The sequence below is a fragment of the Petaurus breviceps genome, unplaced genomic scaffold (assembly GCF_028583685.1).
Source record: "Petaurus breviceps papuanus isolate PSGF00001 unplaced genomic scaffold, PetGlider_PUasm1.0 90925, whole genome shotgun sequence".
In the NCBI taxonomy this organism is placed as follows: Eukaryota; Metazoa; Chordata; class Mammalia; order Diprotodontia; family Petauridae; genus Petaurus; species Petaurus breviceps.
This window is the reverse complement of record NW_027187380.1, coordinates 2120581-2141098: the sequence shown is the minus strand read 5'-3', so window position 1 is coordinate 2141098 and position 20518 is coordinate 2120581. Positions and strand designations below refer to the sequence as shown.

Here is a 20518-nt window from a genome sequence, read left to right as displayed (position 1 = left end):
CCTTAAGAATCCTCAGTTTTTCTGGGTATATTATTCTTGGTTGTAATCCTAACTTCTTTGCCTTCAGGAATATCATATTCCATGCCCTCTGTTCCTTTAACATGGAAGCTGCTAAATCTTGTGTGATCCTGACTGTGGCTCTATATTTGAATTTGTTTCTTTCTGGCTGCTTGCAATATTTTCTCCTTTACTTGGAAGCTCAGGTGTTTGACTATAATATTCCTTTGAGTTTTCATTTTGGCATCTCTTTCAAGAAGTAATCAGTGGACTCCTTCATTTTCTATTTCATCCTTTGGATCTAAGATATCAGGGCAGTTTTCCTTGATAATTTCTCAAAATATCATATGGATTATGGTCTTCAGTTAGTTCAATAATTCATAAATTATCTCTCCTTGATCTAAGTCCCAGATCAGTTGTTTTCTAATGAGACATTGCATCTTCCTTTCTATTTTTTTTTTGTTCTTTTGAGGTTGCTTTATTGTTTCTTATTACCCTATGGAATCATCAGTTTTCAAATTTTAAGGAATTTTTTTTCAGTGAATTTTTGTGCTTCCTTTTCTATTTGGCCATTTGCTTCTTAAGGAGTTTTTCTTTTCAGTGGATTTTTGTACCTCTTTTAACATTAGGTCAATTCTGTTTTTTAAGGTGTTATTTTCTGGAGTATTATTTTGCGCCTCTTTTACCAAGTTGTTAATTCTCTTTTTATAATTTTCTTGTAGTACTCTTATTTCTTTTCCCAATATTTCCTCTACTAATCCTATCTTTTTCTTTAACTCTTCCAGACATTCTTGTTGGTTTTGGGTCCAATTAGCATTTTTCTTTGAGTCTTTTTCGTAGCTACTTTCATGTTGTTTTCTTTTTCTGAGTTTATGTCATGGTCTCCCTGTCATCATAGTAGTTTTTATGGTCAAGTTCTTTTTTGTTATTGTTTGTACATTTTTCTGGCCTGTTTTTTGAATTTTATGTTAAAGTTTGGCTCTACCCATCTGAGAGTGGGGAGGCAGTCCCAAGCTTCTGGCTTGTTTATGATGTTGTTTTCAGAGCCAATTCTGGGACTCTACAAGTTTTTTATACTTGCAAGGTGGTTATCCTTAGAGAGGTGTGGTCACTGCTCTCCTAGTCTGCCCTCTGGTATTTACCTAGGATAAGCCCTAGTCCCCTGCAGCCACAAGCACTAAAGCTTCTCTTTGCTTTGGAACTGTGACCAAGGTCCCTACCTCACTGGAGTTTCTCTCCACCCTGGAATTGCAACCCAGACCTGACTATAGGCAATAGAGCTGCCAGTCAGCACCATGTATACTTAGTGCTATGTAAACTCTTTCTGGCCATTTTCTGACCCCTTTACCATCTCCTCTGTTACATGTATGGTCCCCAGACAGACTTCCACCGTGATGTCACAGATTTCTCCTGCTGGTTTTTAAAGTTTTCTTAGGCTAACAACATATTTTCCTCTGACCTGTTGTTGGCTCAACCTCTCCAACAGTTGATCTGAGATATTATCTTAAAGTTGTTTGGAGGAGAATTTGTGCCTTCAGCTGTGTGGCTGCACCTAATCCGTCATCTTGGTTTTGCCTTCCGCTTTTCTATCATTGTTGGTAATATCCCCATCCTTCCAGTCATCTCATCTGAGAACCCCCTTGTTATCCTTTACACGTCACTCTTTCTCTCATCACCCACCTTCAATCCAATGCCAAGTGCTCTCATTTCTAATTTCTAATATATATTTCCAACTTTCCTCTGACGCTGCCACTGGTGGATTTTCACCCCTTTATTCAGTTCAATTCCATTGATTTCCTATTGCCTCCAGTATTCTTGTCTTGTTTTAAAAACCCTATGTAACCTGTTCCCATTTTACTTTTCCAGTTCTCTTGCACTTTATACCCCTGACTCTACTTTCCCCCTTACTTCCTTACCTCTTACTCTCCAATCCAGTGACACAAGACACTACATCTTCAGATGCCAGGTATTTTCAGTAGCTGTTTTCCATTTCTAGAATTCGTTACATCTTTAACTCCCCCCTCCTAGCTTTTCCTGGCTTTCTTTTCCCAGCTGAAGTTCCATATTCTGCAAAAAGCCTTATTCTGATTCCCCACCTTAACTCTTGTGCCTTCCCACATTAATTAAAATGATTATTAAATTTACTGTTTCCAGTTTTCCCTTATATACCTAATTTGTACATAGTTATTTGCATATGGTCTCTCCCATTAAATTATCTCCTTGTGAGTAGAGACTGTCTTTTACCTTTCTTTGTTCCCCCAGTGCTTAGCTCAGTACCTGCCAAATAAGAGATATTTTCATAAATGCTAGTTGAGTCACTGACTGACTGAATTTTGTTATTATTTTGTCTAGATCTATAAAGTATCCCTGTGATAATATAATTGGTATAGCATGAAATCTATAAATTACCTTTGGTAGTACTGTAATTTTTATTGTATTTCTCCAGTTATTTAAATTGTTTTTTATTTCTTTAAGGAATCTTTGACAATTTTCCATTAACAGTTTTTGACTGTGCATTGGTAGGTTGACTCTAAGATATTTTAAGCATTTTTGTTTTTAATTTTAATGGAAATTTTTCTATCTATTATTAATATAATATGTTGGCCTTAGAAATGTGTTTTTGTAGGTTTGTATGCTGATTCCCTAGGATATTCTAAGTAAACCATAATGCCATTAGCAAAAGGAGACAGGTTTTCTCCTCTTGGCCTATCTTTATGCCTTAAATTTCTCTCTTGTTTTACTGCTTTGGCTAACATTTCTATAAATATGTCATATAATAGGCAAAGGGACATCTATCCTTTATTTCTGTTAAGCTTCTAGAGTTTCTCTATTGTATTGAATACTGGATTTTGGTTTTAGACACTTAATTAAAAAATATTTCTGTGCCTATACTTTGTAGGATTTTTTGCATAAATTAGCATTGTGCTCTGTAATAAGCTTTTCATATTGTTTTAACTATAATCATTTATGTTCATTTTTATCTTATTGTTAAATTATCCTTGGATCTTTGGTAGGTATCCGAACTTGATTGCAGTGAATGATTTTTAAGAGAAATTGATGTAATCTTTTCATCAGTATTTTATTCAAATTTTTAAAAATTTCACTAATGATAATGGTAGATAGTTCTTCATTGTTTTAGCCTTTCTTGGTTTAGTTATTAAGACTGTATTTTCTGTATTAAAGGAATTTGATATAATGCTTTCTTAAATTTTAAAGAATAATTTGGATAATATTGGTATGAATTTATTTTTTTAAAGTCTAATAGAATTCTCCTGCTGATTTTCAACTTTTTGCAGGAATACAAGAGCATGAAGATAATTTTCTGGACAGATTCTTTCCACTCCTGGTAGTCCCTGATCCAGGGGCTACTGCAGGCAGAAGGCAGCCTGTTTCAATTCCTCCTCACCCAACAACAACAACAAAAAGGTGGTTAGGTAGAATCATTGTCTGTTAATTTGTATAGAGTGGAACCAACAATAATGGTGATATATTAGCAAAGTCTGTGCAGCAGGAGAGTATTCTCTTGAGTCCCAGGCACAGCCCTTAAGGGTGTGATTAGTGAGTCTCTTACAGGAATGCAGAGGCTGATGGTTGAAATCAAAAGGATTTTACTTTGGAGTTCCCTCTTATATATCCCACAGATTCAGTTTTAATTGCTCAGCGTTTGGCCCATACTTCCTCTGTGGGGACATTTTAGAGAGTTAGTGGGGACTGGGGAAGCACCTATTCTTAATTCCAACTCTATCTAAATGTTTTAACTTGCAATGAGTCAAAATTTTTACCTTATTGTAACTTTATGAGATTATAGGTTTAAAGCTGTAAGAGATTTTAATGATCATAAGACTGGACCATCTCATCTAACCCCCTTATTTTACAGATGATAGTAACAAGCTCTGAGAAGTTTAAGTGACATGCCTGAAGTTCCTCAGATTAGAACCTAGATTTGGCTCCAAATCCATCTTTCTTTCCATTTCACCACAGTGCTTCTCCATTAGCTCAAATTCTGTACTCTGCAGTTATACAGGAAATGTATGCATTCATTCAGTAAACATTTATTAAGTGCATACATGTACCAAGCATTTGGGGATACAAAAAGATATGAAAGACAGGCCTTGCCATCAAAGAGCTTACAGTCTAATGGATGTATATTGCTTTTCTCCACAGCAACCCTTTAAACCATTGAAGGCAACTCTCCTGTCCATTAAAAAGCTCACCAAGTTATAACACCTAGGAAGAACTTGTCTGGAATTCATTTGGCTTCAGTTGTGTTTCTAAAAGCATAGTCCTGGGACCCCTGAGGGTCCCTGAGACTCTTTCAAGAAGGTCACTAAGTCAAAACTGTTTTCATAATATTAAGATATTTTCATTTATAATATAGTAAATATTCATACACACATATACACATCTCTCTCTGTCTCTGTCTTTCTCTTCCCACCTCTTCCTCCTTCTCCCTCTTTCTTACATATAAGTAAAATTTCTTTGGGTGATCTTCAATTTATAAGAGTGTAAAAGGGGTCTTGAGACCATAAAATTTCAGAACTTTTTTCCTTGGTAATTGTACTTTTTTGTCTCCCTGTGTTTCTCTTCTTTGGTGTTTGCTGTCTTCGAGTACTCCCTAAGTGCTCTGAGAAATCTGTCAGGAGAGTAAACATGAGGTGGTTACCACCAGCTCTTCTCCTGCCCCACTGAGTATTTAGAATTTCTTTTCATCAGCTCTGATCTGTTGAAGAATAATTCTCCTCTTCACTTGCTTTGTGTAACAGAGACACAATAGGCTTTTATAAAAAGCTTTGCTATTTAATTAAGGCAAAGAGCAGCAGAAAGAACACTTGGTATATCACTTGAAACTACTGTTAAAGGGGTGGCTAGGTGGTGCGGTGAATAGAGCACCAGCCCTGATATTAGGAGGACTTGAGTTCAAAGCTAAAAAAAAAAATCCTGTTAAAAAGGCTTAACATTAGTTCCAAACCTTTAGTCTAATCCAGTCAGATCTGCTAGAGTTTAGCCTCATCTTATTAAAAACTGCTTTATTTTTAGAGTGATTTTTCCAGGCACAAGAATCCTTGGGTTGGTGGGAATAAGGATCATTCCTTTTCTTTCTTTCAAAGGGTGACTTTACAGGTCAAAGATTAACTTATGGGGAAAATGAATATGTACCAACACACAACAACAACAACAACAAATATCACTGAAAGAATTCATTCATGTGGGAATCCTCTTTCATCAAAACTTAAACATTCTGTCCATTCATCCCATCCATGTCTACCCTTGGAATCTAGTTAATTTAATAAATGGCACTAATGATTTAATAGATGCTAATAGGTGGTGAAAGAAATAACTATCATCACCATCAAACACTTATTACAAGATAGCTAAGTGGCACAGTAGACAGAGCACTGCCCCTAGAGTCGGGAGACTCTGAGTTCAAATGTGACCTCAGACACTTACTATTTGTGCAGTCCTGGGCACATCACTTAACCTCTGTCTCAGTACCTAACTCCTACATTTGTTGAAAGGATCAAATGAGATGATACTTGTAAAGTGCCTGGAACATAGTAGACATTTAATAAGTGCTTGTTTCCTTCCTTTCTTGCTACATGTACATTCAAAATGTATATACAGTGGAAATGGAAGGTAATCACAGAAGACAGTAGCAGAGGAACTAGGGCCTCAGAAAGACCTCCAGCAGAAGGTCATATTTGAACTGAGTCTTGAAGGAAGCCGGAGATGTGTGAAGGTATAGCTAAGAATGAGTGCATTCTAGGTATTGAGGATAGCCAGGGCAAATACACTGAGATGGGAGATGGAGTGGCTTGTGTTAGTAATAGCACGGAGCCCAGTGTCACTGTGGTATGAAGAAGGAGGTTAGGTAAGAAGACTGGAAAGGTTGGAAGGGGTATGGTTATGAAGGCTTACAAGCCCAAATGAGGATTTTGTATTTGATCTGAGAGGTTATAGGGAGTCACTGCAGTTTGCTGACTGGAAAAGGGAAGGTCACTCAGTCAGATCTTCATGTTAGGAATATCACTTTGGCAGCTAAATGGAAGATGACCTGGAGACTTGAGGTAGGTAGACAAATCAACAGCTATTGCAATAGTCTAAGTGCCAGCTTACTTTCAGACACCTAAATATTTCAATGAAAAATTTCCCCCCTTATTTGGGATCTTGATCTTACCTTTCAAATCACATCGGAAGTTGTCTGTTTGAACCAACCTCTGGAGTAGATATGATTTTTGTTGTTCTATCCTAATTTACAGCTTGTTTAATGAATCAGCTTCATACCTCCTTTCCCTCCATTCTTTATTTCTCTTCTTTTTCTTTTTAATCAATCACTCAACTAAATAAGATTCTTTCTCAATTCAATTCATTTAAGCAGCAAACATTTATTAAACACTTACTAATGCATTGTATATATAAAGATAGGAATACGAAGATAGAAAAAAACATAAGGTCCCTACCCCCAGAGAGCTCAAATTTGAGTACGGGAGACAATATAGAAGTGCCAGAATATAGACGTGCAGGTAGTGGGGATAGTCAAAGGAAATGAGTGTTTTATAAAAATAAGGGAGACATGGATTGTTTTGAGGCAAAAGGAACCAATAGATCACGAGTGATCGAAGACAGAGAGGAAATGGGGATGAAAATGGAGGAGGCAATCTGCTAAGAGAAGATGGAGGGGATGGAAACAAGGGTCCATATAGAGGGATTTACTTTGGCAAGGAGAAGAGAAAATTGTTTTTTTCATATGAGACAGAGATGAAGGAGAAGATAGTGGGTGGAAGGATGTCTGAGTGGTGTGAAGAGGAGGAGGAAGGAGCTTTCTGGGAATAACCTCTTTTTTCAAGTAAAGTATGAGAAGAGACCCTCAACCATGAGGGTGAAAGGAATGCTGTGAGGGGTTTGAGAGACAAGAATGTCTGAAACAACCACTATGATAAGGATAAGCAAATTGATTAGGTTATAAAAAGGTAAAAAAAAATAGGTATAAAAAATGTCCTGCTTCATTTGTAGTGGACTCAGTCAACACATTTTAGTGACTTTCTCCATCTTTGTTCAGTAGCAGTGAATAAGAGTAAAGGAAACAGATGGTGGGAGTAATTCAAGGTTGGGGCTTAGGAAGGTAAGCTCATCAATTGCGCAGAGGTTTCCAATATAGAGTTGAAATAGTTCAACAAGGTCAAGATGGCAAAGGGAGGAGGGTTTAGTCAGTGCAGTGGCTGACCTTGGGAACAACTGAAGGGTGGAAGAATTTTGCCAGAGATGCCAGAGATGAAGAAGGCTTAGGACTCTGGAAGCCCTTTGTTGTTAAATTGAAAATTGAAATTTTGAAAAATTTTGACAGTTTTGTTCTTATGTATTTTCTTAAACTCACTTCTTATTTGTCTCATAACACCATGAAGACCTGTTCTCACAAGAATTAGAGATTGTGGAGTACTGGAATTCTCTTAAACCCTGTACTGACTTCCCTTAACCCCTCCGTGACAGACATATACTCATACCTTGGATGCATTTTCTATGCTGAAGGTTGATCTTCCAGAATAGTGAAGGTATTTTTTTTTATTGGAAGGTACTTTTTATTCTTATCTCAAAGTGGGACTTTATGGTATATGATTTATTAGAGGCTGTTAAGCCCTCATGGGGATAACTCTCTGATTGAACTAATTTTTATTTTGGTGAAGAATGATGTATATATGTATGTAAATTTGTGCTTTGCTCTTATTTTTTTAAGATTGATCTATATGACTGTAAATTGTTGAGCACAATGTGCTAAGACACTATCATCAACACTAATTGACTGAATTTTTAAAACTTTCTGAATATGTGTAAAATAAAAGTATCAGTCCATGTACTTTAAACTGGAATGATACAGGCAATGATGTCATACCTAGATGCATTAATACTGTATTTCTATATGTGAGCTAGAAAATAATTTTAATATTATGATTTGGAATGCTTAAGTAATAATTTTGATATTAGAAACTAACTGGTTTCAGATATAAATTAGTTTAGGTCAGTATGTCCCCAATGTTAATAAAAAATGAATAGATCAGACAATTCCAATATTTAAAAATAGGATTCCTATAACAGTTAATGGACTGACTAGACTGAAAGAATTTAGAACCTTAGTATTATAATGAAAGACCTTTTTGAATTGGAACCCAGTTACAGGTGCCGGGGGTGGGAGATGGGGTTGGGGGGGGGGATAGGTTAACATAGAAACATGAAACAGGTTTGTAGAGATAGCAGTTTTCAGCCTTGCAAAATGACCCTTTTCAGTTGTTCACAATGTAATTCTGAAGTTAGTGGAAGGAATGACACACCTGGCATCTTCCCTATTTCCATATGATTGTTAACTGAGGTCAAAGGCAGGTCATTTGGCTTCTTGATCTTTAGTTCCCTCATCCATAGCTTATACTGTCAGTCTTATAAGGTCATCTTGAGAGCTGAGTGAGTTGAAAATGGCAAAGTGCCTTGGCCAGACTGGAGCATTTTTCCTTTTTTCTTTTTTTTCTATTTTGGTCATCATTATTGTATTTATTTTTTTAATATTTATTTATTTTTGGTTTTCAATGTTCACATTTATAAGATTTTGAATTCTAAATTCCCTCCCTCCCCAACACAGCCTGCAATCTGATATAGGCTATATGTGTACAATTATATTATACATATTTCCATTTTAGTCATGTTTGAAAGAAAAATCAGAACAAAAGGAAAAAGCCATGAGAAAGAAAGAAAAAAAGAAAATAATATGCTTGGATCTACATTCAGAGTCCATAGTTCTTTCTCTGGATGTAGATAGCATTTTCCATCATGAGTCTTTTGGAATTGTCTTAGATCCTTGCATTGCTGAGAAGAGCTAAATTTATTAAAGTTGGTCATTGCACAATGCTGCTGTCACTATGTACAATGTTTTCCTGGTTCTGCTCACTTCACTCAACATTGGTTCATTCCAGTCTTTCCAGGTTTTTCTGAAGTCTGCCTGCTTATAATTTCTTATGGAGCAATAGTATTCCATCACATTCATATACCTCAACTTGTTCAGCCATTCCCCAATTGATGGGCATTCCCTCAGTTTCCAGTTCTTTGCCACCACAAAAAGAGCTGCTATAAATATTTTTAAACATGTGGGTCCTTTTCCCTTTTTTATGATCTCTTTGGGATATAGACCTAGAAGTGGTATTGCTGGATCAAAAGGCATGCAACTGTTTTATAGCCCTTTGGGCATAGTTCCAAATTGCTCTGTGGGTTATATCTTTAAGCCTAAATCAGTTTCTGCCAGAAATAATGTTCATACCACTCATTCTGTCTTCCTCCCAATCAAGGAATTGTGGTGGTTTCCCATAGTGTTTTTTGTACATAATCACAAAGGTTCTATGATCCAAAGACCTCCTATGGGAATAGTGACATTTGTCTGTGGTACAGGATGCCCTCTGGATATTGGTGTGTCAAGGGCTAACTTAGTTTAGGTAAAGAGATACAAAAGCTCTTGGAAAGTTTGTGTCTGAAATATTTTCATTAATTTTTAGGCTTAAAAATAGGTAGAAAATAGACTTGCCACTAAATGCCTTTATATTTTAATAGAATTTCTGTGGTCCTCTGAAAATAATATTTAGATAAAAATGTAAGGTCAAAACTTTGAGAGATGATATCTATATTTTACCTTAAAGCAGCTGATGGGCATGGCCATATCCTAGTGACAGCATAAGATGGCACTTTTATCCCACCAATTTGAAGTGGGTAAACCCTGGTTCTACTTTACACAACCCTCCTCCAAAATAGGGAAGAGTTAGGGTGGCTAGGTGGCACAGTGAATAGAGCACTGGCCCTGGATTCAGGAGGACCTGGGTTCGGATCTGGCCTCAGACACTTAACACAAAAAATAGCCATGTGACCTTGGGCACATCACTTAACCCCAATTGCCTTCCAAAAGCAAAAAAAAAATTTTTAAATAGGGAAGAGTACCCACTATTCAAGGGTGGCCCAGGCCTCGAGATGTTACAGAGAGGGAATTTAGAAAAAAAAAAAACGTATATAGTATTGGCAATAGTGCTAACGCTGTACCTTAGGCTATGGGACTACGTAATGGTAGGCTACCTTTCAAGGCTCTGGATATTGGCGTAAACTCTTCCACTCTTCTCGATGCTACTCTAACCAACCAATGACCAAATGTGGTCATTTTCATGACGGTATTAGCTTCAATATTGCTTCATTGGAAATGTTTTGCATTCCAAGCAGGGGTCTAGATGACTTTGCATCTGTGTATGAAGCGTAATGGCATAGATTGCAAATGGGGAACCATGACAGGCAAAGAGTATGCTCCCTTCAGTTTGTCTCCCTTGTTCTTGATGCTGTGTCAGTCCTCTAATAAGCTTCCATATCTCTCTCAATGGAAAGTTGGTCAGGAGCTTTTTATACTTTTTCTTTTGCCCTTTGGAGGGCAATTGGGGTTAAGTAACTTGCCCAAGGTTACACAGCTAATTTTTTTGCGTGGTTGTTAAGTGTCTGAGGCCAGAACGGAACTTGGGTCCTCCTGACTCCAGGCGGGCGCTTTATGCCACCTAGCCGCCCCAGCTTTTTATACTTTTGAGACCCAGTTTTCAGCTTTGTCAGCAAATTCTTTCAGTATTATATCTTTGTCCAGCTGCCAAAATTCCTTTCTTATTCTAGATAGGAATATCTTGCTTATTAGCTTTCCAGTTCATACAGAATGGGGATGGATAAAGCTGTTTTAACATTAAAGGTATGGGTTGAAGATATTGTTTGCTTGGGTAATATGGGGGTGAATTATTAAAATTAACTTTCTTGTGTCAACAGGGGCCCCAAATTGAGTCCTTTCTTTTTGCCCCACTCCTCCACCCAGACAGGCTTAATGGTGGTATGTAAGATGGATATTTTGAGTAATTGGCATGTATTATTCCATTGCTGTAAACCATTTTAAAAACCTGCTGATACTGATCTTAAGATCATAGATTTAGATGTGAAAAGGACCTTAGTGTTCATCTAGGCCAATTGTTTCATTTTACATCTGAGAAAACTGAGGTCCCCAGAAGTTAAATTTGAACTGTTCCAAAGTCACATAAGTGGAACAGTCAGTATTGAACCCAAGTCCTTGTGATTGTCATTATCCAGGAGTCTTTCCTCTAGATCATATGGCCTCTTTTCATTAATTGGGAATAACTGTACCCCTCCTTAATTGTAAACATCATGAGTTTATCTTGCATATAGCATGTTTCGATTGTTGCTTACCTCCATTCGACCGAACTCCTGGAGAGCAGGGAATGTTTTACCTTTCTTTGTGTCCCTTAGCGCAGCGCCTAGCACAGAAACAAAATATTCTCAGTTGATTGCATATGATGACATTTTGATGCTGGTAAAAGTTTTTCATATAAGGGGACATACCAACAGACCCCCTATTGTAGTATTCTAATTAACACATTCAAATTAAGTGGTTCCTGGTAGGTGTAGATTGCTGGAAAAAGTTGGGGTGGAGTAACTAGAAGTAGGAACTATCAAAATATGGCATTATGAAAGTAACGTTGGAGTCCCTGAATCCATACTCTATTGTTCTCCCTTCCCCCTTTAAATGGGAAAGCTTCCCATCTGACAGTTAGACTTTGGTCCTGTCTATTATATACTATGAATAATATGAAACTTCTCCGACCTTTATCCAGTATCAAACAGAGCTAAAGGAATTTTGTTCCTATTGAATACTTATGAAATACTTATGAAAGGTCAATCCAAGACTTCTGTACAGAAACCTGATGTTGTTACAACAATGCCCCTCTTCCTTTTCTCACAGTAAATTTATATGACTGTTACAAGGACCTTATGTATCCTTGAATGTACGGTGATGGGGATACTGGGGTGGAAAAACCTTTCTTGTTAAAATGAACTGAGCTGGGGGAAGGAAAGCTTGCAAGTGCACCAAGCTAGTTTATTGCTTTCTGTCTCTTGGGAAAAACTAATTTGCATAGACAAGAAGGAGCATGATTTTGTACAGTGATGGGATATTTTTAAAGAGTTGTTATTCAAAGCCCTGTCTTTCCACAACCTAGCCCTAAACCCTATTGTGCTAAAATATATAAATATTACTCATTTTGCCTTTGACCTGAATTGGAACTGTTGGATGAATGAGTAGCTATCCAAATTGGAAAAAAAGCCACACACAGGAGTTTGTGTAGAGAGGGAATTCATGATGGATCTCTTAGAACTGTTTCAGGAGACTTATATGCTTGTGTATTTCCCCATGCCTTTTTAATAAGGCAGGGGGTCTTAACCTTTTTTTTTGTGTGTCATTGACTACTTAGGCACTTTCATGAAACTTTTAGACCCCTTCTCAGAATAAGTTTTACATCCACAAAATAAAATACCTAAGAATACAGAGCCAAATTATATTAAAATGGTTATAAAAATGTTTTTTTAAAGTTCATGCACTCTGGGTTAAGAATCCCTTTAAGACTCTGATTTAAAATTAATAATGGCTACTCATCTCAGGTCAAAAGAGGTAGATTTTGGGGTGGCTAGGTGGCACAGTGAATAGAGCACTGGCTCTGGAGTTAGGAGGACCTGAGTTCAAATGCAGCCTCAGACACTTATCTTGGGCAAGTCACTTAACCCCAATTTCCCCATCCTCCCCCTCCAAAAAGCCAAAACAAAGGTTGCTTTTTTAAAGAACAGGTACAGGTTTACCCTATGAGATATCTTCCTAGTGACCCTGTTATAAACATGTATCCTCTTAGAATTAAGATTCTAGGAAGTGTTCCAGACTGAAACACACCCCAAAACTATTCAGCTGACCCTGATAACTAATGCAATAGTATCCACTTGGTCAGACTTTGCTCAGGGACAAATCATGTAAACTGATAAAACACTCTTGTGGGGAAACCCCAGATAACTCCTCAGACTTAAAGAGACCCCACCTTGTGTATGCTCCTTCATCAGGCTTCGCAGACATAGGCTGCTCAGAGGGACATAAGGAAAGAGCAGAAATATCCCGTGTTAGCCAGCCCCCAATAGGCCAAAAGCATTCACAAATATCCATGCTTTAATTATATATTGTTGCTTAAACTTAGCATTAGAAACAAAAGCCCCATATTTGGCTCGTTATTTTAGTGTTCCTCAAAGAGCCCAGCACAGTGTTACATATACAGTGGCAGAAGCTCTCTAAAATAAAGTTTGTAAAATCTAGAAGAAACTGAGAGCCCAGTGACCTAAATGCCAAAGGGATTAGAGAACCTGCCTGCTGGGTAGAGGTTATGGAAACTCAATATCTCTGAGCTTGTAGAAAAGAAGATGAAGGTAAAAGAAGGAAGGTCAGAGGAACTTCATAATGTGTCGGTGAGATTCGTTATTTAATGAGGCCGGGATAGTGGAGCCTGGAAGAAAGACTATAAGCAAGAAAAGGATTAAATCTTAGGTCACCTTAGGTATGGGTGAGCTTCTGATAAAGCAGTGAATGTGTAATGGGGCAGGGTTTAAGAATAAAGTTACTTAAAATATCTAATGGAGAAAGAAGGAGAAAGACATCTTCATATCTGTATTGTGGAGGCCCAATAGTGAGAACCTGTGTCTCTGACTACTTTGGAAGTAAGAGAGAGAGAACACTGGAGTGATAGAAGCCTGACTTGTCCCTGTAGGAAGCTCTCCTGCCTTAGATTCCACCCCTTCCCCCAATCTGTTTTTCTTTGTAGAAGAGTCTTTCCATGTTTCAGAAAATGTGGCTTCTCTCTCTTAACCTGGTGACTGACTTTGGGAGTTCTCTGGTAATATTTTGGCAGGTTTGCTATGGTCAGAGGATTATGCACTACCTGGAAAAGCCACCTTTTTGTATGAGTTATGCTTGGTCCCCAGGAAGGGTAGCAGGAGAAAGGATTTCCAGATTGCTGCGGGGAAGCCTTTTGCTATCTCTTCCTGGCATTTCCAGGTCTTGCTGCTGCTGTTGTGGCAGCCAGCTCTGCCTGGGCTCTGAGGAGTTATCAGGAAAAAGAGACACTAGAGGGCACTGCAGTTGCAGAAAGAAAAAAAAAAGATTAGGAGGAAAGTTGTTGAAACAAATAAATGAATATTAACTGAAATGCTGAAGTGCAGCAGTAAATCCTCCTTTGGGAGCAGCAGGAGCTTACAAGAGATTTCCTTTGGACCTCTCAGAATCAGTTTAAATCACCTGTTCTTTTTTTCCTTTAAAGAAAGAAAAAAAAAAAAAGGAAAGAAAATGAAAGGGAAAAAAAAGCTTTGGAGTTTTGAGACACAGAATGGATGCTAGTCTGGCTATGAGATGTCCACAACCACCACAACTCCGTAGCCCATTCTTCCATCAAGATATGAAATGTTCCTTATTTAATTAACTGTGGTTCATAACAGCTATGTTATTACCTTTTTTTCCATCAATTTATTTAATAAGAAAACATTTAATAAGCATTTACTTCATTCAAAGGATACAACTCTGCAAATGCTGCTGTATCTACCTTCATGGGAGCTTATGATCTGGTGAGGAAATAAGATACAAATAATATAACAATAATATGTAGCACAGGTCCCCCTAAAACCCTGTGACCCCAAACTACCTTAGAATTAGAAGGCACCTGAGAGGCCATAGAACCAAACTGTTTCTTTTTATAGATAAAGAAACTGAGGACCAGAGACATTTTGACTTAACCAGGTTCACATAGGTAATCTAGTGCCCTATCCACTACAAAACACTACTAATTATGCAAATACAGCTCCAACTCCCATTCCAGGGCTCATGGAGCCTGCAGGAACCATAAATCAAACAACATAGTATTTAATTAGGATAGAATAGCAAGATTGTCCACAGAAAATAAAATGGTAACAGAATAATCTTTCTCATTCCCCTCCTACACAAAAATATGCATAACCTACTTGTACCACTTGAAAAAGTAACTCCTATGGGAATGGGAAAATTATTGCCTCTTAAAGGGGAGGTGGGGGTAGTTGTCTCCTATAATTTCTTAGTTTTGTCTCAGAAGCCAGGGTCAACATTTGCAAATGCTTCTAGGATGTAGCCATTTACCTTCCTGGCTCTTAGGGTTATTAGGACTCTGACAGGGATTCAAGGATACCATTATAGACCCATCTATGGAACTTCTTTTTCTTCTCACTTGGACCAAAGGCTGTCTCCCCAATAATAGCTTCCCCAACTTATTCTTACCTACTGGCAAATAGGTTCCTTGTGGTGCTTTTCCTCTCAATCTTCTTTTGGAGTGACACTCTAAGTTTTTCCTTCTCCTTCTCTTCTTTGTCCTAGTCAGGATTCTGATTTAATTGCTGTCCCAGTGACCAGTCTCATGGAATCCTAATATACAATAGCTTGCTTATTTAAGCTATTATGGACAGATGATGTTGGTAGTCAGCCATTGCAAGGAAGCCCTTATTACAGCTGCACAATATAAGTTAATCATATATGGAAAATGCTATGTGAAGTCCAAAGGGAGTGGTCTAGGACCTTGTGTTTCTAAGCAAGAAATTTATATAAGGGGTATACTTCAGCATTTTTTGAGCCCCCACAGGACAATATGCTTTCTCATTCCATTTCTCTGGCCCTTAAATTAACAGTCAAGACAACAACATTGAGTATTTGTCCCTATGTCATATTAAGCTTTTTATGAAGCCAGTAATCTTTGTATACTCTTGAGTCTTGGCCCTGACATCTATTATAGGTGCAGGAAAAAAATCTAGTACAGTTTTAAGATGGGAGTGAGTACTTAAATGTCCATGTCATCTGATCTGTGTAGTCAGTACCCTGCAAAACATAAACAGATAGCACAATCTTTAGAGATAGATTCATAAGGCTGGTCCAGTCACACATAGAATATAGATGTTTGGAAGGAATGGTCCTTTCTGTTTATTCCTATATTGGGACTACTATAAACTAGGAATTCTTAACTTGGAGTCATGAACATGTTTGTATTTCAAAAGAATCGGTTTCCTTTATAATAAAATATTTTATTTTATACATTTCAAAACATTATTCTGAAAAGGGGATTGAATCAATGAAAGCAGAACCACTTGGTGAAACAACTCAGACATCTATCATAACAATATCTTCTCTTTTCTTACAAGGTAGAGTGAAAGATAGTATTTCTCCTTAGTAGGCTTCTACATACAGTCCTAGAGATGAGTTTTTCCCATTCCTTCTCCAACAGATGTTTAAGTAACTTTAATCTATACTTTACTGGATTATCAGAAGGGTCCATCTCTCTCTCTCTCTTTCTCTCTCTCTCTCTCTCTCTCTCTCTCTCTCTCTCTCTCTCTCTTTCTCACACACACACACACACACACACACACACACATTAAGAACTCTTGCTCTATAGGGTATAGAATCACTAAACATGGAATGTTAGAGCTGGGAACGACCTCTACTTACCAGGACTATTTAATTCAGCAATTCAATTCAGAGTTGAATTGATTCAATTATTAAGTGCTCAACCTGTGTAAAAACATGGAGCTAAGTGCTAGGCATACAAAGACTAAAATGGACAGTCCTTAACCTTACCTTTAACAATCTTACATTTTGCTGTACATTGTATAAATTATCTATCTATCTGGAGACTTTCTATGCGTGTGTGTGTGTGTGTGTGTGTGTGTGTGTGTATCTCCTAGAATGAGAATGCATAATGGGGGAACAATATATAATAAGACTGGAAAGATAGGTGGGAGCCAGAATATGGAGGGCTTTCAATGCCAAACAGAGGAGTTTTAATTTTTTCTATAGGGAGCCATTAAAGATTTCTGAATAGGGAGTGACATGGTCAAATCTGTGTTTAAAGAATATCAATTTTTGCAGCTATGTGGAGGATAGATTGGAGAGAGACTGTAGGCAGAGAGATGAATTAGAAGGCTGTGGATATAGAGCAAATAGTGAGTTAATGAGGACCTGAACTAAACTAAGGGAGGAAACAGACCCAGGAGATGTGGATCAATAAGATTTGCTTGGAAGTTGGGGACAAGGTAGAGGGAGAATGAGAGATGGTTTGTAAATTTCAAGTGTTTCATAAATGGGAATTATTATCTACTTAAGCCTTCATATTTTCCATGTAAGAAAATTATCTAGATAGGGAGGTACTAGTCTAAGGTTGCATAGCTAATTAAAAGGCAGAATTAGAATCCAAAGTACAATTATATGCTATATAAGGTAACCATAACCAGAAAGTTAGAGTTATATACTTATTGTTAATATAGAAATTGGATTTAAGAAATAATTCTGTTTAATATTGTATCTCTCACTAAGAGTATGACCCAGGTCATAAGATAAGTTCCCAAGTGCTTATTTATTGCCATATTACCATAGATCTCCCCTGCCCCTATTGTAGGCAATATTTGAAAAAAAAAAAAGCTGATTATCTATACAGAATCAAGGAATTATTTTCACATGTCCTAAAGAAGGAATCTGTTTGACTTCCAATATATCTCACTTATGGTCATGAATTATACATATAATAAGACTAATTTTTTTCTTTTTAAGTAGACCTCATATTTGAATGAAAAATGTTCATACATGTACACATAAAACCCTGTTATATATATATCTATATACATGTTCATACACATATTATACATGAATATGTATATATGTATATGTGTGTGTGTGTGTGTATATATATATATATATATATATGAATAAGCCTTTATTTTTGACTCACTGTTCCTGACTTAAAACTTCCCAATTAAAAAGATAAGAGTACAATATGGAGAGCTGTATATTGTGACTCTGTATGCATACTTCACCAGAGTCATTGTTCATTCCAGTAATGGTCCTAGAAATGAACTGACTCTAATGAGACCATGTGTGCTTACTGGACCAGGAGAAAAAGGACCTAGAATAAGGTCTCCTTTGGTATTTTCTTTCCTCCTAGAAATTCTTCTAGCACTAATTTACATGCTTTTGGGGATAGGGGTAGCACTATCAGAGAAAGGTACTAAAAATTGGGGGAAAACAGATTTGGAATAAAAGGACTTGGGTTCAAATCCAGATTTTACCATTTTACCTTGGGCTAGCCCACTTTTCTAGAGCTCATCTACAAATGGAAGGGTAGGACCAGGTGACCTCTAAATTTGTCTCTAAATACATGATTTATTATATTTTTTTCAAAGTGTTTTCAGTCTCTTTGGGAAGGCAAAGCCTTCCTCCATGAAAAAAAAAATCCAGAAGAGCAATTACAAAATAGCATATGTTTAAGTATAAGACAAAATAAAATAAATTGTACACCTGCATGTGGAGGGGAGGGCTATCCATTCCTGTGAAGGAGAGAGCAGAGTGACAAGATTAGAGGTGCCAAAAAAAAAGACAAGGGATTCCCACATAGGGGACTAAATTTGATGACATTTGAGGTCTCTTTCAACTATGAGGGCCTATGATTTTAAGGCATATTTATGTTTAATGGTAATGAAATTGGCTTACCTTGAAGTATATTGAAGGATAACTGAAGGACTAGTTGACGTGGGAAAGTTGATAGATTTGAATGACAGTTAAGGCCTACATTAAAAACGTTCCCTAGAATAGGTACAGTTTTCAAAAGAAAGAATGAAAGCTATCAATGACCACATGAAAGAATGATCCAAATCATCAACATATCGGTAAGGGAAACTGCCTTCAAGGTGATTGGCTAATGAGAGGCATGAGGGATAAATTCTTGCTAGAAGAGATTATCTTCTCCCAATGGTATATAAAAGCCAGTTAAGATACCATCCCTACCTCTTCTTTTTTCCCTTTTTTGTATGCTCTCTGTCTCTTAGATTTTTAGACCAAATTTCATCAAAAGGGTGGATAGTGAATCCCACAATCCTCACTCCTTTCCCTAGAAAATGGTGTCTTGGAAGCGAAGCATATGGCCTTGTTTAAGCGTTCTGAAGTTTCTGGTCTTCTTGTCCCTGGATGATATCAACCTTTCTGTTCAGAGGCTAGAATCCTGAGAATAGACTATTTTTAAAGTTAAATTTTATTTTCAATGAACAAAAATCAATTTTATGTCCTTCCTATTTTCCATCCCTACCATTAAAGAAAAAGGAAAAAAAAAATCCGTTTAACAAATATGCATAGTAAAGCAAAACAAATTCTTGCATTGGTCATTTCCAAAAGGGGGAAAACAACAGACAACAGATGTTCTTAATGTGGAGTGTGTGAACTTGTTTTATTGAAATATTTCAATAGCCATGATTCATTATAATTGATTTCCTTTATAATCTTATGTATTTTATGCATTTAAAATATCATTCTGAGAAGTGGTTCATAGACTTCCCCAGATTGCCAAAGAAGGTTAAGAATCCATAAAATAGAGGAGGATTTCCTTAATACACTTCTTAGAGAAGGAAGAGGATGTCCAGTGTGGCCCTTTGGAAAAGTGGAAAATTAAGGCACATGGTGGGCGACTAGAAGATATGGACTTTACCTACCCTTCCATTGCTATCATCCTGAGCTGCTTAGAGGGAGCAGATCTGAGGTTAATGGAATATGTTTGTTCATCAGTCCTCATAGTGTCAAAGTAGAATGTACTCCCTTTTCATATCTGCCTCTTAGAATACCTAATTTTCTTCAAAGCTCAGCTCAAGCACCACCTACTGCATGAGGCCTTTCCCAATTCCTTCATCTGGAAGTGTCTCTCCCCAGATTCTCCCCAAGGTTACCATATATTTATTTTGTTAAGTTGCAGAGAAAGTACTCACCTTCCCCGGTAAATTGAATTTCCTTGTCTGAGTCCCCTTTTACCAATTGAGCCACAGGTTCACTTTTTATCCCTAGCCTTATATTTTGTACATGTTATTTTCTCTGATAGAATAAATGATTTTTTCAGAGCAGTGGCTATTTCATTTTTTCCCCTTATACTCAGTGATTAGCACAAATGCTTACCATTGATCAGCATACAGATTTAGGGAAGAAATACCTCTCTTTGCCAGGCCCAGTCTGGAGCATTATGTTTATTTCTCACCACCATAGTTTGAAACGGATACACTGAGGAGTGTCCAGAGAAGACCAGTAGGATGGTGAAAGGCCCTGAGGCCATTTCATGTGAGAATTAGTTGAAGGTACTGGGATGTTTGACCTGGAAGAAGTAAAGAGTCATGGGGATATAATAACTATGGCCCCAGGTCCTGAAGCTATCGAGGGAGCAGTGCTGTGAGGAGCCAACAAGGGGAGGGAGAAATTCGCTGAAAGGTTTGCTTATGTTAAGTGAGAACTCCTGTATCTGAAAGGGAAGAGAAATTCAGCTTTTTCTCTTTGGCCCCAGAGAGTAGAAGCAGGAGTAGCAGGCTGCCTCTAAGTTCTCTCCTGGTTCTAAGTCTATGATCCTAAGTTACAGAGGCATGTCAGAAGAAGCTTCCTAACAATTAGAATTGGCCAAAAAGTAGAATGGTATACTACAAGTGTGAGAAGGTTTTTGTCTCCTTGAAGGTCAAAAAGAGACTAGATATCTCCTTGTCATGTATATTTTAGCAGCAGTTCCCTTCATTTATGGGTCGGAATGTGTGGCTTCCATGAGCCCTTTCGATTTTCAGATTATGTGTT

The 20518-nt window shown here is 37.3% G+C and overlaps 1 protein-coding gene across 11 annotated transcripts in view; it reads left to right on the top strand.

Annotated features, from left to right (window-relative positions):
- RBFOX3 (RNA binding fox-1 homolog 3) overlaps positions 1-20518 on the top strand; it is a 1004344-nt gene that overhangs the window by 419852 nt on the left and 563974 nt on the right. The window lies entirely within an intron of this gene.